The sequence below is a fragment of the Cupressus sempervirens genome, chromosome 5 (assembly GCF_028749045.1).
Source record: "Cupressus sempervirens isolate cs-2001-9-10 chromosome 5, ASM2874904v1, whole genome shotgun sequence".
In the NCBI taxonomy this organism is placed as follows: domain Eukaryota; kingdom Viridiplantae; phylum Streptophyta; class Pinopsida; order Cupressales; family Cupressaceae; genus Cupressus; species Cupressus sempervirens.
The window spans coordinates 774,074,874-774,091,572 of NC_143122.1; the positions used below are offsets into that span (position 1 = coordinate 774,074,874).

At 35.5% G+C, this 16,699-nt stretch overlaps 1 pseudogene; it reads left to right on the forward strand.

Moving 5' to 3' along the window:
* The window catches only part of LOC149558225 (uncharacterized), a 30,528-nt pseudogene that overhangs the window by 3,196 nt on the left and 10,633 nt on the right, over positions 1-16,699 (forward strand).

Consider the following 16,699-nt stretch of genomic DNA (forward strand, 5'->3'; position numbering starts at 1 on the left):
TTGGAATTTCTTTATTAAAATAGTTTTCAGTTTTCAGGAGGAGGTGAAAAAGGATTGACAATAGAAATTGTTCTAATATATTTCCTAACATTTGTCAAAATATTAAATTTAAGATTTTTCTTAAAAAATTATTTGAAAGAAAATTTGATTTTTCACTTGTTTCTTTATGCGCATTGTACAAGAGAGTTGTTTTTTTCCATGAGACCACTGTTCTTCTTAATATTTTAAGCTAAACTAGACTAAGAAATCTTGGGAACCATTAGATTTAAAATGTTTTGAAAAGAACAAGCATTCACTACCTAGATGATCAGAATTTTGAAGCCCTCTTATAGAAAACTTTTAGAATTTTGTCACTTCTAATGTTTCTATTATAGTAACCTTTTGGTTCCTTTCTATTTGTCCATACGTAAATTTTTGTTCCTTTTTTTTTTTTCATGTGAGCTATTCCTATTTTATTCTTGTATTAGTTTATTTTTGGCATTTCAAAGATTCCCCTCTTTGCTCTTCCTCTATGCTTGCGCTTGTAACTTCAAGCACACTAGTAAAATTAAAAGCCCTTGCAAATATGTGAACCTTGATCCTTGAAAGTAAATGATGAATAAGCTAGAAAGGAAAATTTCATGTATTGTATGTTAAGGAAAAGTGGTGCAAAATTTTCCAATTTTATGTTTGTTCCTACATGTGACACGAAATTAAAAAATTGGATTGGATGTGCTATAAATACCTAGCTACCCTTAAACATCACATACTAAAGAAAATATTACGCTTGGATAAGTAAGTCAACTTTGACTATTTAACACTTTTGGCCTAAGAATCAAACCTTAGTTTGCGATACTTAAGTCATCTACAAATAGCCTGGTCAATTTATTTCTATTTTTTATGGGATTTCAATAAGAAGAGAAGGCTGAAAATTTCTTGAAAACATAATCAATCTATAGAGAAACTTTTGTCAATAGTTCAAATTTATTCTATGTTTTAATTTAAAGTTCATTTGTTTGAGGAGGGGATTTTTACACATAAGGGAATCTTAATTTGAATCAAGAGCTATTAAATATGTGTCATTACCTTCTCATTTATATTCCTCAAATACATATTTTTATGAATTTTTTAAATAAATATAGTATACCACATGTTTTGTAAAAATGACTATAACTAAAGACAAGAGGTCACCTTACAACATCAAATCAAAGTACAACAAGCCATGACACTTTGAAGTAGAACCAACCATTGCTTTAAAAAAAATCAAAATCCTTCACCAATGTATTTATACCAAGACATTTAATACTCATATCACTATAGAAATTAACCATACCATTGTTCTTCAATGAAACAAGAACTTTGTAAAACTAGTAGCTAAGATCCATTGTTTGTTGATAGTAGAATTAATATCCATAATCATCTTTAATTAAAAAATACTAAAAAAAAATGACAAACAAAAAAATAACAAAGCTATTATCCATCAGACCATAATAGAAAAATATTTGGATCTATCTATAACCTCTTATAGTTCCTAAAAGGCATGTGAGATCCTTTCTTCAATCCTCCACCTCTTCATCCATGGGGTTGTATTCCTTTATGGGATTCCCACTCATTTTAGAGAGCAAATTCCCTTCCAATGGGATTCTAAGATGAAAGAAAATCAGCTCATCAATAATCATCGACTAATAAAAGCGAACTTACCCATCGACGAAAGAAAAATTTGTACTCTTGAAAGAGAGGTCACAAGTTCAAATCCCATTGGGGGGTAGGGTATGTACGCCTCGTTTCTAGTGCCAAGCACCTCTCAAAAAGGAGTACGAGGTAGTCCCATATCACTGTCACCATATGTAAACCCAAAAACTATGGCATAGTGTTGTGGACTATAAAACCACCTTACCTTACCTTACCCTTGCCTTGATAAATGCAATGGGACAAAGCAGAGCAAGTGTGTACATGCAGATATTCCAATTCTCATTTCACTATCCTTATTGGAGCAGTTGTACATAAGAGATTAATTTTAGAACATGTTTGTTGTATTTTAATTTACAAAAAATTTGGCTTAGCCAAGATATTTATTGTTCGTGATATAGATTTGCAAGCCAAACTCCCTATAGTGTGAATTCATTAATCTAAATGCGGAAAAAATAATTTCTTGGGGACTCGAGATTCTTCTCTACGATATGTGCTTTGATCTGTATCACTCCTTGTGAGGCAAAATATCAATTTTATATTCGTGAATTTGAATGATACAACGTGAGGGGAGGAAACTATGGTTTGAAAGGTTTGACAAGGCAAGTGAAATAGGGTTGTAGTTGCAATTGCCCTGCAATCTTTTGAACCATTAGATGTAAAATGTTTTGAAAAGAACAATCATTCACTACCTAGATGACTAGAATTTTAAAGCTCTCTTATGACAAACTTCGAGAATTCTATCACTTCTAATGTTTCTACACTATTACATGATAGAGTGGTTAAAGACATTAATTTTAGATGATATTTTAATTTTTTCTTAATTAGAAGTTTTATATTTAAAATATATTTTCAACCATTAATTAACTAAAGTTAAGACAAAATCTAATATCAGTTTGGTCTATTTCGTTCATGGAATTTAAAAAACTAGGATTTCTACAAATCTTGGTTTAGCCAAATCAAGGTTTTGAAAATTTTCATTCTGATTTTTGAGATTTTACTTAAACCATTTGTTTCACTCAGAAGATGCATGTGAAGACACATTTTTATGCGTAATCTTGGAGTTGAAGGATAATTTCAAAAAGTAGATCAATCTATTATTTTTACACTCCTTAAAAAACATAACCAAGTTTTAATTTTTAATTCCCACTTGCTAGTAGGAAATTGGAAAACCTGGTTTTGAGGCAAAATTGGAAGTCAGGTATGCTAATTACATTTTTCCAATTTTGAAACAAACGCAAAAACTTTCAAATCCAAATTTTGAAAAAGCCAATTCTTGTCATTTTCGAGGAACCAAACAGACCCTTAAAGATAACTTTTCACTCCCTCAGTTTTCTTAGTGATAGCTTTTCATTCTGGATTCCTATTTTGTCACTCAACTCATCATCTGCCATGAACAACTTATGCTTTTCTTTGCTAAAACAATCCGTCAGCCACTACAAAATCATGGAAATGTAGTTATCAACGGTTGGATTGGTTTAATTAGGTATTTTGATTAGGGTATATGTAGGAAGTACTCCATATTTTAGATTTCATATTGAGCAAAAACATTTATATTTTAGATTTTCTATGCCCTAGCCGTCTTGGTTCCAACTTTATATTTTAGATTTTCTATGCCCTAGCCATCTCAGTTCCACTTGCAAACTCTTCAATTGGGTTGGAGAGAAATCTACATCTACACTGTAAATAGGTAATAAATTTTGCATTCAAAATACTAGCATGCCAATAATATGTTTTATTTTGTTTTTTTAATGTGGGTAATTTTGAATAGTGCTCAATCCCTTGCTCTATTTTATTATCTGGGATATGGAAGATAAAGAAAGCCCTTAATTGTATTTCCTTTGTCATTGCTTTTAATTTCATTCTATTATTGTAGCTAAAATATTCATGGGACTAGTTGGATATCCCTCTTTAGTATTTTGCACCTAATTATTGTCATTGATGTTGGATATCCATGCCCTTGATTCAAACTAGAACAACAACATTGAGAAAAAGGAGTCATGGATTGAAAAATGACCTCAAATCAGAGCACTAGGGTTTATACCCTTACCTTGCTGGTGCTTCTCAAACCACTTTTATGTAGAGTTATTCTGGGTAGGAGATATTATTGAAAAGACAGCTAATCAATCTTGCCCTAAGCTGCATCAACAATTCTAGCTAAGAAATCTATATCTAGGCCATCTCAAATAGGTAATAAATTTCTCATTTTAATTAGGACATTTAATAAAAAAAATACCATTTGCATAAATAGATTCTAGGTCACAATATTAGATCTATATTTTTTAAAATTCTCTATATATTTTTAGTTTTGTATAGTCTATCACATCCTATAATAGTTTTAAAAAAATATTAAAATAGGAGAATTTTTCTTGAAATGTGAGGACGGATTGGAAAATTCCCACCTCTAAGGTTGATTGTGTAATCCCTGTTTTGTAGAGGCAAAGTACACCTTACCATTTGGGTTGGACTAGTGCCATGCATGAGTGAATGTTTGCGGTTGGCCAAATAGGAATGATTCAAATAAAATGTTAGGAAGGACAATCCTTAGAACACTGTTCCATAGAAATTATACACATAAATGTTACCTATTTTTTCCTCATGCCAAAAATTTGAATTCAAATACCTAAGGCCACCCAACGGTCTCTCCCCACTTTTATATTATTTAAATGCCACGGAGAAAATAAAAAATAAAAAATAAAAATGAGTAAAAAACCTTATTGTATCCCATATATTCCCTAAGTTTATTTTCGCTGGCCCGCAACTTTCCCTGCCATCAGGTCTTTCATGATCTACGATGGGTGCTTTCTCGCATTCTCAAAATACACTATCTTTACATAATGTGGGCAAGTTCTTTTCTACTACATGGTTTTGTGTGTCTAGCCCTTTCAATACACTGTCACAGACAAGTGGACAAGGTGGCAGAGGTGAGTTGGTAATTTGATTGGCACTCGCTTTCTCGCATTCTGTGTTTTGTCAAACTTCCTGGCAATGCAGGCAAGTGCTAGATCACCATGTGTCCTTGCGAGCCCAAAGGAATAAAAGTTACAACAATGTCACATATTCTCAGTTGTACCTTCCACTGTCTAATGCAAATAGATCAAGGGCTGGCACTTCCCCGCATTATGAAGATGCAAGGATATTAAGGAATGCGGGCAAGCGCCTCACTACTGCGTGTCTCTGTGGGACTTGTTTCTTGTGTGCGTCACCAAGGTGGTGCCAGTTGGATGCTAGGATGTGCTAAGTGGTTCATGGGCCTATAAATTGTATGGGCACGTGTAGTATAATAAGATCTTTCATGATCATTGATCTCATGGAGATCAATGGTCGACATTTTCTCGCATTCTAGAGTTACGAGGAAATTAAACAATGCAGGAAAGTGCCTAAAGGACACATGTCCCAATGGGCTTGGCTAAGGAAATTAACAGAAAGGTAGCATAGTTAAGGCTAGCAATTGGGAGACCGCCATGATCAGGGTTTTGAAAAGGTGGTACAGTTAGTTGGTTTGGTGGTCAAACTCAGGGAGACCTTGCGAGGTAATAGAAAAATAAAAGACTATTGGCCCACGTGGCTCATTTTGGTTATAGGACTTGTTGACCTACTGATTTTGTTGATTGATGAGCTATAAACGAAGGAAATCAAGTTTTCTTTCATGATTTGATCCTCATGATCAATTCCAACCACTCTCAAATGAATGTTGAACCTAGGAGAACACTCCACCACCCCAGTTTATCCATCTACTTGGTCAGAATGGTTTAATGGCGTCATTTCTATCAGGGCCTTGTTTCAAAAAAAATCAGATTTCATTATCTAGATCAGATTTTCTCCAGGTCTTTATCAAGACTTAATGGTAGTGGTTGTGGAGTAACTTCAGTTAGAAAATATCTCAGTTATGCCTAAGCTATAAAGGCAATTTTTATAGATTTTGTTGAGGTCGACTCTACTCTATTTTCTCTAATATTGCTCTACAATTTAACTTTAAATCCCCTTTTCCTCTGAATTATATGACATTCTTATCTCCTTCAACCATTGACATGAAGTGTAAGAACTATTTTCCTCTCATTGGTGTATTGTAGATATCTACAATCTTGCATGACTGTATCTCTTTTGGCCTATGAATGGTATATAAGTGAATCCTCTCTTTCCTTGTGTCATTCATTTGTGTTTTTCTGATCTACATGTGATTGTTAGATTAAAACAAGTTTGGATGTGTATATGGTGTAGCCTAAATCTCATGCTTTTGCCACCTTTAATTATAGAAGCCCTCTTTTATTGGCCCAAAGACATGACATATCAATAGCTGCACTCAAAAGTATACCAAAATTTATTGGTGAAACTTCCATCTCTCCCATAGAACACATTCAAGAATTTGCAAATATCCTACAATATCCATGGTATTACAGAAGATGATGTTGCAGTTAGGCTTCTAGCCTCATCCTTGAAAGGAAAAGCACTACAATGGTATAGAGGATTGGCTCATGGTTCTATAGCAGATTGGGATGGATTAGGAGTAGGACTATGCATACACTTTGAGGACAAAAGTGACCATTTGTCACTTTTAGAATAGTTGACTACTATAAAAAGAGCCCACCATGAATGTATGACTGATTTCAACTATAGATTTCAAAAGACATGGGATATAATACTTACTTCAGTAAAGCCTACCCCTGGTAATGCCTTCTTGCATTACCTTGAACCTTTTAATAGTGACATTGCCACTACAATCCAAACTATAGCAGAAGATACCTTGCCTAATGTTTATGACATAACAATAAAGTCAAAAAACATCATAATACAAGGAGGTAAGCTAGCTCCAAGGCCTCCTATGCCTTTCTTCCCTAACATTCCAAATCACCAACTAGCAATAGTTCCTCTTCCCACAACTTCCACATCACAATCCCTTACTCTAGTCACTCAAGCTTCCACATCTTCAAATGGAATAGATGAAATCAAGGAGATGATGCAATCTATGATGCTGAACATAGAGAACATAAATAAAAGATTGTAGGGCCAAGAGAAGAAGCTGGAGGATAGCTTCTCTGTGATACAAAAAGTAAGCAACAAGGTGGTGACTTTAGAGAGACAAAAAACTCAAGGTAGTAAGGCTCATCAATTGCAATATCAAACTATGAACAGTGGTAGGCCTCAAAATCATAATCATGGGAACAATTCTTTTGATCAGAATAGGCAAAATAGCCATGCTTCGACCTCAAATGTAAACCAAAGTAGGGCCATAGTTCCTCAAAACAACATGGCCCAAGATCAAGATTTTTGCCCCTCCTATAACTACTTCTATGCCTGTTTCATGTGTTAGAAGGCTGAATCTTATTTTTCTTAGACCATCCAAGAGCCTGCAATAGGACAATCATACAAGGAGGACCAATTTATAGATGCCTAATTTATGCAAGGACAAGCTGATTGCTCCTTTATGAATCATCAAGTAGAGGAACATTGTAATGTAAACTAGGATTCCATTGCTCACAACACTAGGAGCAAAAGAAGAGCTATTGAGGATGCTACCTCTCCTCCCAATCATGCCTCAACTTTAAATGTGATACCTCATGAACAAGAAATAAATGATCAATCAAATACCTTTCAGCAACAAAGGAAAAATAATGGCAAAAAGGATGTAAGTGATCCTCAGGTTGTTCCATCTCAACCTCCTACAAATGTAGCTCCCAAGGCTTATACCAAAGTACCTACTGTGCCATTCAATTTGGTAGAACAAATGAAGAAGACAAATGTGAATATTTCCATGTGGGATGTTGTTGTTACTATACCCATGCAAAAGAGGTTGCTGCAACAAGAATTGGAAAGTATTGAACCAAAGGATCAGCCACCCAGCATGGAAAGTGCCACAAGCCTAGTACAGCCATCAAAGGAGGTAGAAACAAGTAAAAAGTTTAGACCCCCTCCATTTTTTGTTTCTCTAATTATAGGGGGTAAACTAGTACACAATTGCATGATTGATTTAGGGGCTAGTAGTTCAGTGATGCCTAGGTGTGTTGCTAATGCTTTGGAAATGAAATATGAGCCCATTGTTAGAGATGTATTATAGTTGGATGGTAGTATTGTCAAAACTATAGGGATCCTTAGGAATTTGGAAATGGCCCTACATGCATGCCTTGGTTGTACTGTAACTAAAGATATATCCATTGCTGAAGTCAAGCCACATTTTGCCATCTATCTGTCAAGAGACTTCACTACCCAAATAGGTGGTTACATATCTTCTAATTGGTCATATATGTCTTTTAGAACAAGATATGGGACCAAAGCTTTAATCAAAGTAGAGCCTCTAGCCCTCTAACATACTGAACCCTACACCCCTAATCTCATCAACATGAATTGCTCTATCCTAGAAATGGATGAGAATGACATAGTGAATGAGCCTACTACTTCCCTAGCAGAGATAATGTGGCTGAGTATGAATACTTGATTCAAGGTCTCCTACTTGCTTAGAAAAGAGGAATTCAAGCATCAAGTATATATGGAGATAGTGAGTTGGTGGTTAATCAAGTGAGAAATCAGAATATCACCAAGAACGGTTTGCTCAAGTCTTATAAACATAGGGTATGGGATTTTCTTGAGGGTTTTGATGCATTTAATATTCAAAGCATCCCTAGAAAAGAAAATAGATATGCTGATAGACTTGTAGCAATAGGTGCATCTCATGATGTGCTAGGGAATCTTGAGGAGAATAAGAAGCACCAAATCAAAATGGTAGTAAGGCTTGCCATCCCTGACAACAACATCCATTAGCAAGTGTTTGAATCTGATGAACAAATCGTAAGCTTCTTGCAGAACGAAGCAAAATTTTTAGATGGAAACTAGTCGAGATTGTAGGATCAGTATGGTGATGAAATCATTAATCTTAGTTCGAACAAATTTTCTAAGGGTCTCATTACCTTAGAGAGTGTTTTCAATCCTAATGACCAAGCAAGAGGTAGAGTCATGAACCTAGCTACTGATGAAGATGATCATACCCCAGTCAGGGTTCCTAATGGAAAATCTTTAAACATGGGGAAGGTATGTTATGAGATTGAGCAAGAAAGTTTTATTCATCTATGTCAAGAATTTAATGATGTATTTTCCTGGATGTATGATTATTTAAAGGGTTTTGACCCAAGGTTGTTTCAGAATACCATAGACTTAATTGATAATGTCAAACTAGTAAGAAAAAAATAGAGGCCAATGAATCCCAAAATTGAACCCTTAATGAGAAAAGAGTTATCCAAATTTATTAAGGCCAATATAATTTTCCCCATCAAGCACTCATCATGGGTAGCAAACCTTGTCCCTATTAGGAAGAAGAATGGAGAAATTAGATTGTGTGTGGACTTTAAGGACCTTAACCAAGCTTCCCTTAAAGATCACCATCCTCTTGCTTCCATGGAGAAAATTTTGTCCAAGGTTAGTGGTTCAAAGAGGTTTTCATTTCTTGATGGATTTTCTAGCTACAATCAAGTGTTGGTCAAAGAGTCTGATAGGTGCAAGACTACATTTACTGCCAAATGGGGTACCTATGCTTATAGCAAGATGCCATTTGGACTAACCAATGCAAGTGCTACATTTCAGAAGGCAATGGAGATGGCCTTCAAAAATGAGATTTAAAAGTTTGTATTAGTTTACCTTGATGATATCACAGTTTATTCAAATAATGTAGAAGATCATTTTGATCATTTGAGACAGGTGTTCTTAAGGTGTAGAAAGTTTGGGGTATCCCTTAAACAAAGCAAGTGTGTCTTTGCTACCAATCAATGAAAATTATTAGGACACATTGTATCTGAGGATGGTTTAACCATTCATCCAGAAAGAACAAAAGCAATACTTTCTCTCCCTCTTCCTAAACATAAAAAAGGGTTGCAAAGTTTCCTTGGTAGGGTAAATTTTGTGAGACGATTTATCCCTAATCTTGCTACCATGGTGAAACCCCTTATGTCTATTCTCAAGAAAATAATGGTCTTTGCATGGACCAAGGAAGGGAAGGAAAGTTTTGAAGAGATCAAGGTAGCCATAGCCTCAGCCTGTACTCTCATTAATCCAAATTTTGAAAAGGATTTCATCCTTTATGCCCTTGGCGGTGAGTCAAGCATTTCCGCTGTCTTGACTCAAACAAATGATAAAGATGAAGAGCATCCCATAGCCTTCTTTGGTGAAGGGCTTAAAGAGTATGAAGACAAATACAACTATGTAGAGAAGCAAGCCCTTGCAATCATCAGAGCTTTAAAGAAATTTAGACACCTTCTATCTCATAATAAAATTCATTTGTTAGTACCCCATGCGAGTGTGAACGATTTCCTTTTGAGCAAAGATATTAGTGAGAAAAGAGCTGGTTGGATTACTAAAGTAATGGAATATGATTTTGACATCTAGATCACCAAGCTGGTAAGAGGGAAAGGGTTGTGTAAATAGATGATATCATATTAGGAATTAGATGACAAAGTTTCTATGATACTAACAGAACAACAAGAGACAAGAAATGATGACCCAAGGAATTGGATGGATGATATGAAGAATTTCTTATTAGGCAATGGATATCCTCAAGGATTAGATAGAACTAAAAGGAGATAGTATAGATTACAATCAATTCCTTATGTCATAGTTGATGGTATCCTTTTCAAGAAAGATTTTAATGGAGCCCTATTATGATGCATTGACATAGACCAAGTTAAAAGAATGATCAAAGAGCTTCATGATGGTCTTGATGGTGGTCACTTCTCAGCAAGGACAACTACAATGAAGATCATGAGGGCTGGTTACTACTGGCCATCCCTATTCTGTGATTGTCATAGGTATGTGAGGAAATGTGGAAAATGTGCCTTCTTTTTTGGTACGTAAAATCTTGCAGCTCTTCCTCTTCATCCCATTTAGGTGGACCAGCCTTTTGCTCAATGGGGATTGGATTTCATAGGCCCTATAAATCCTTCTTCTATTTTTGGTCACAAATAGATTTTAGCTACTACACATTACTTCACCAGATGGACAGAGGCAATTGTATTAAAGGATTCCATTGAATCTTCAGTTGTTGAGTTCCTTGATAGAATTATTACCAGGTTTGGTGCCCCTTCAACCATTATTTTAGATAATGTAAAATCTTTTGTAGGAGCTTAGATTTGTGCATGGGCAGTTGACCATAGTATCCACTTGAGTACATCCTCAAACTACTATCCTCAAGGAAATGGTTTTGCTGAGTCATCCAACAAAAACCTAACTAGGATTATGAAAAGAACTATAGAGGATAACCAGAGGTGTTGGCATCAAAAGTTGAGGACTGCACTATGGGCTGAAAGAATAACACATAAGAGGTCAATAGGAAACTCACCATTTATGTTGGTAAATGGTAGAGAAGCAAGGCTTTCAATTTCATTAGAGTTCCCATCCCTAGAACTAGCTCATCAGCTGGGGCTAATTGAAGATGATGCCATGATAGTGAGAATGGTAGAGTTGGTGGAGCTGGAAGAGAAAAGAAGTCAGGCCATGCAGACCCTAGAAACACATCAGCAGCAAGTGAAAGGGAGCTTTGACAAGAAGGCTAGGGTTAGAATCTTTAGAGAAGGTGATTTGGTTTTCAAATGGGATGCAGACAAGCAAAAAATAGGGAGACACTCAAAATTTGATGCACTATGGAGTGGTCCCTATGTGATTGTTAGTTGCAAGCAGGCTAATGCTTTTCAATTAAGCAAGCCTAGTGGTAAAATTTTTCCTATCCTAGTCAATGGGATCTATCTCAAACCATGTTTCTGATAGGGGTTAAATTTTCATGTACATAGGTAGCTTAGTTTTCTTTCTATTGTTTTCCATCTTTCCAAGAAGTGCATGAGCACATGTGTTTTGCTGAGTTGCACAGGAGCAGAGACAGAGCTTTCAGTATTTTACTACCGCAGAGCTAGGGTTAGGGTTTCATAATCCACTGATCCACAATTTTTAAGATTCTATGGACCAATGAATGCATAAGGTCACTGGTCATACCCATAGCTGGCTTGCGTCCCCTTTGAGTCACCAAAACTGTTACCTATTTTTGCCTCCTGCCAAAAATTTGAATTCAAATACCTAAGCCCACCCAATGGTCTCTCCCCACTTTTATATTATTTAAACACCATGGAGATACAAAAAAAAAAAAAAAAGAGAGTAAAAAACCTTATTGTATCCCATATATTCCCTAAGTTTATTTTTTCTGGCCGACAACTTTCCCCACCATCAGATCTTTTGTGATCTATAGTGGGCACTTTCTCGTATTCTCAAAATGCAATATCTTTACGTAATGTGGAAACACGCTTTTTTTCCATGTGGTTTTGTGGGTCCAACCCTTTTAGTATGCTTCTGCAAATAGGGTGGACAAGGTGGCAGAGGTGAGCTGGCAATTTTATTGGTGCCCACTTTCTCGCATTCTGTGTTTTGTCAGACTTCCTAGCAATGCAGGCAAGTGCTAGATCACCATGTGTCCTCACAGGCCCAAAGGAATAGAAGTTATAACAATGTCACATGTTCTCAATTGTACCTTCCACCATTTTATGCAAATAGATCAAGGGCTAGCACTTCCCCACATTATGAAGATGCAATGATATTTAGGAATGCTGGCAAGTGCCTCGCTACCACGTGTCTTTGTGGGACCTATTTCTTGTGTGGGTTGCCAAGGTGGTGCCAGTTGGATGCTAGGTTGTGTTGAGTAGTTCGTGGGCCTAGAAATGGTATGGGCAAGTGTAGTATAGTAAGATCTTTTATGATCATTGATCTCATGGAGATCAATGGTCAGTGCTTTCCCACATTCTGAAGTTATGAGGAAATTAAACAATGTAGGAAAGCACCTAAAGTGCACATGTCCTAGCGGGCCTAGCTAAGGAAATTAATAGAAAGAAAGCATAGTTAAGATTGGCAGTTGGGAGACCGCGATGGTCAGGGTTTTGAAAAGGTGGCGCAGTTAGTTAGTTTGGTAGTCAAACTTAGGAAGACCTTGCGAGGTGATAGAAAAATAAAAGACTATTGGCCCACGTGGCTTATTTTGGTTGTAGGACTTGTTGACCTACTAATTTTGTTGACTGATGAGATGGAAATGAAGGAAATCGAGTTTTCTTACACAATTTGATCCTCATGAGAAATTCCTACCACTCTCGAATGAAAGCTGAACCCAGGAGAACACTCCACCACCCTAGTTTATCCATCTACTTGGTCAGAATGGTTTAATGGCGTCATTTTTGTTAGGGCCCTCATTGAACAAAATATTAGATTTCATTGCCCAGATCAGATTTTCTCTAGATCTTTATCAGGACTTAATGGTAGTGGTTGTGGAGTAACTTCAGTTAGAAAATATCTCAGTTATGCCTAAGCTATAAAGGCAATTTTTGTAGATTTTGTTGAGGTCAACTCTTCTCCATTTTCTCTGATATTGCTCTGCAAATTCACTGTAAATCCCCTTTGCCTCTAAATTATATGACATTCTTATCTCCTTAAGCCATTGATGTGAAGTGTAAGAACTATTTGCCTCTCATCGATGTATTGTAGATATCTGCAATCGTGCATGACTGTATCTCTTTTGGCCTATGAATGGTATATAAGCGAATCCTCTCTTTCCTTGTGTCATTCATTTGGATTTTTGTGATTTGCATGTGATTGTTAGATTAAAGCAAGTCTGGATGTGTATATCTTTTGGTGTCATGATGGTTCAATAGTGCATGTATGGGCAGAGATTGGTTTGAAGACTCTATTTTTGGTGGATCACCCCCCTTAGGTTAGAATAGGTAGAATTTCTTCTATGCATTCCTTCTCCCTTTTCCTCTCCAAGAGTAGTTAGGTGCACCCTGATAGTAAAGGAAGCTAGCCTTCTCCAGAGACTCAACCTCATAGTTCAAGTCTAACAACTTGGAGGTTGTTTTGCATGTTAAATCAAAATGTTGTTCTTAGGTAAAAACTTTTGACAAGGGTGCAAAATTTTGTGAAAATAATAAACATAATTTAGCAAGGCTTATTAGACAACCTACACTAATACTATGTTTCTTGCAATGTAGATCTTGTTCTTTTATTTAATCCTTTGTCTCCGATCAAAATTTGTCAACTAAAGATAAATGGATATAAGAATTTTCATCTTCATTCCAATACAGAGGTTTCATTATTATTGAAGAAATTTAATAGTTTTTTCTTGCCCATTTTGACTTAGTAATGTGCATTCTAGTATATTATATTGATTGATTGAGTCGGTAGATGAATTCCCCTTCCTTCTTTAGTCTTGTGTTAGAAAATGTGAACACATACGTAGTCAAATGAAACTTCTTGCTACTCTGAAAAACAACAGAAAGTGACTTCTTACTAGTCTAAAAGTAATAGAGAGCATAGGAGTTTTTGTAACTTTTATTTATTTATATTCCTTTATGTGTCTGTGGTATAATCCCATATGTTTTTGTAATATAACCCCATAGGTTTTTGTTATAGTTGTTCCTCAACAAATAGATGACTTCACTTGGTTAATTCAAAGATTTATCATTATATCATTTTTTTTGCATATATTCAACTTGCCTAATGTTTGAAGTTCACATTGTTTGATTCCCAAATGGTAGATGTATACTCATTTCTTTAGCTTCAACTAGGTCGTACTACTCCCTCAAATGCCAACATAAAATAACACATAAATTACTTCACAAGAAATAGAGTATGAATTTTACAGGTCACGAGTCTACTAAATTTGCACTTACCAAGCACAAGAATGAATGAAAAATTTAAAAAATTGTTTTTGCAATCCCTACACTAGGTTTCCCTTAATCCCTGCCTAGTTTTCCTATAAAAACCAAGTTTGGGTGAAAAATGTAAAACCATTAGACTAGAGACAAACTCAGAGAGCTTTGATGGGAAGGTATGAGTTAGAATTATAATTTATTTGATAGGACTTGACCTATCAGCCTTAGGAGAGTAACCCACTAGCCATAGAAACAACTAGTTTGCATACTTACTCTAAACTTGCATATTTTCCATCCATGAGCCTAACAACTTGTTGAGAGGGATAGCACACAAGTTATAGTAAGGCCATAAGAACCCATGAGAAATCAACAAGAAGGTCAAGTGAGTTAAAGGCATCTCAAATAATTAGTATGTAGTCTATTGTATTGTTAAATGATTTAGCTCCTTGTTGTGCAAGAAGACATTCAACATATGAAGACTATGATAATGCTGAAATTGGCTTAAACTATTTTTACCTCTATTTTTTTAACTGAAGAGAAAACCCCAATTTTGGAAAGTTCTGCACTTGTCTGGGAGATCAAAAGAGAGATATTGATAGAAAGTGCATTATCCTTGTCCTATGGCAGTATTAGATGAGAAATGTAGTCCATGAGCTCTTTACTCTCCAATGAGACCTTATAAGCTATCTCATTAATTTCCTCATCAACAACTTCCAAAATATAATTGTCTATGAAACTTTCAAAGTCTTTCTCTAAATGACCATGATTATTGTGGTTCCTAAGTTGATTTTTTGATAAGCTTAGCAAGGTCCCATTATGTGGGTTGTGAGTACCATCAATGAGACCCTGATCTATATTTGTTAGTGATTTTGAATTAGGCCCTTTACTCATAGGATCCCATGATTAAAATGAGGAATGGGGCAAACTTCCATTAGTTGAATTTCTAACCATTCCTATTGCGTTGTCAGATAATCTTAAAATTATTTCTAAAAAATTGGGAAAGAGAAGCTCTATATCCGATTCTGCCCTAACTATGTTAGCAAATGTATCTTGCCCAAAGACTGATAATTTTGTCTCTTCCTTCTCATCTTCAAGGACTTGTGCTTCTTTATGGCCTAAGGCCAAAGCTATAAAGCTTGGTGAAAGTGGAGGTCCCCCAAGAGAAGATGTCTTGTGATCCAACTCTTCATCACTAAACTAGCTAGTTTCAATTGTATTTCATTGGAGGATTTCTAAATTATTGATAGACGTTGTCACATTATCTTGATAATGAATCAATGTATGATCCCTTCGAGGATACAAACTAAACACAACCTCCAAACCCCCGCTTCCCTATTTGGCAATGTGACTTGAATATGTTTCTGCCATTGCTCCCTTGTAAAAGGTGTTGGGGGCATGGTCAACATGTAATGGCTGAGTGGAGAATGTTGTTTGGAGTGCTTGAACACCGCGGGCTATCATTGAGTGACTTGAATCCACACAATTTATGTTATTCAAACACTTGTTTGGGACTTGAAGAATGATAATATTTTCTCGAGCTTCATCTATATGAAATATATTGTTGGTTCGAATGAAATCCACATTGATATCTTGTCCATCTGGTAAAAGAGATTTTTTTCTAACTCATTCCTCTTCTTGATACAATGAACATTTGCAAGCAGTAGAGGACTAATATGAGCATACTTTGTCTAATCCATTAGACCCTGCCCTACATTTTGTAGAAAGGTGGCCTAGCTTACATTGCTTATCATTAACCATGTCTGGAGAGTCAATTTGTAACTTTTGTGCCAGATCACCAAACTTTGATCTAAAAATAATCTCAAAGGGATTATTCTTTCTGAGGTCTTTTAGGTTAAAAAATCTGATTGAAACGTTACAATCTTCAAAGGAGTAGTAATCGATTGTCATGAAAATGCCTAGAGAGCTACCAATAATTTTGAGAATGTCCATATCTCGGTACTTTAAAGGAAACAATGGAAAGGAAATCCATATCAGGGAAAATGAAAACACAATTTGGCAATGAATAAAATTTGTGACCTAGGTCAAGGTAACCAACCCCCTTCTAGACACAAACAGTCCTTTTTTGTGTGTATCCTATCCCTTGATGCTTAAGCTCAAGTTTTCAAGAGGGTGTTTTGAGAAAGAGGGTGTTCTTATGAATTGGATTTTGTTTTGTTAAAAGATTATTTGGATTCTTCTTTATTAAAATAGAAGTTTTTAGTTTTTAGAAGAAGGTGAAAAATGGTTAATCATAGGAATTGTTCTAATATATTTTCTATCATTCATCAATAAATAAAATTTAAAAAAATTATATTAAAATTATTTCAAATAAAATTTGATTTTTAACTTGTTTCTTTATGTGCACTGTA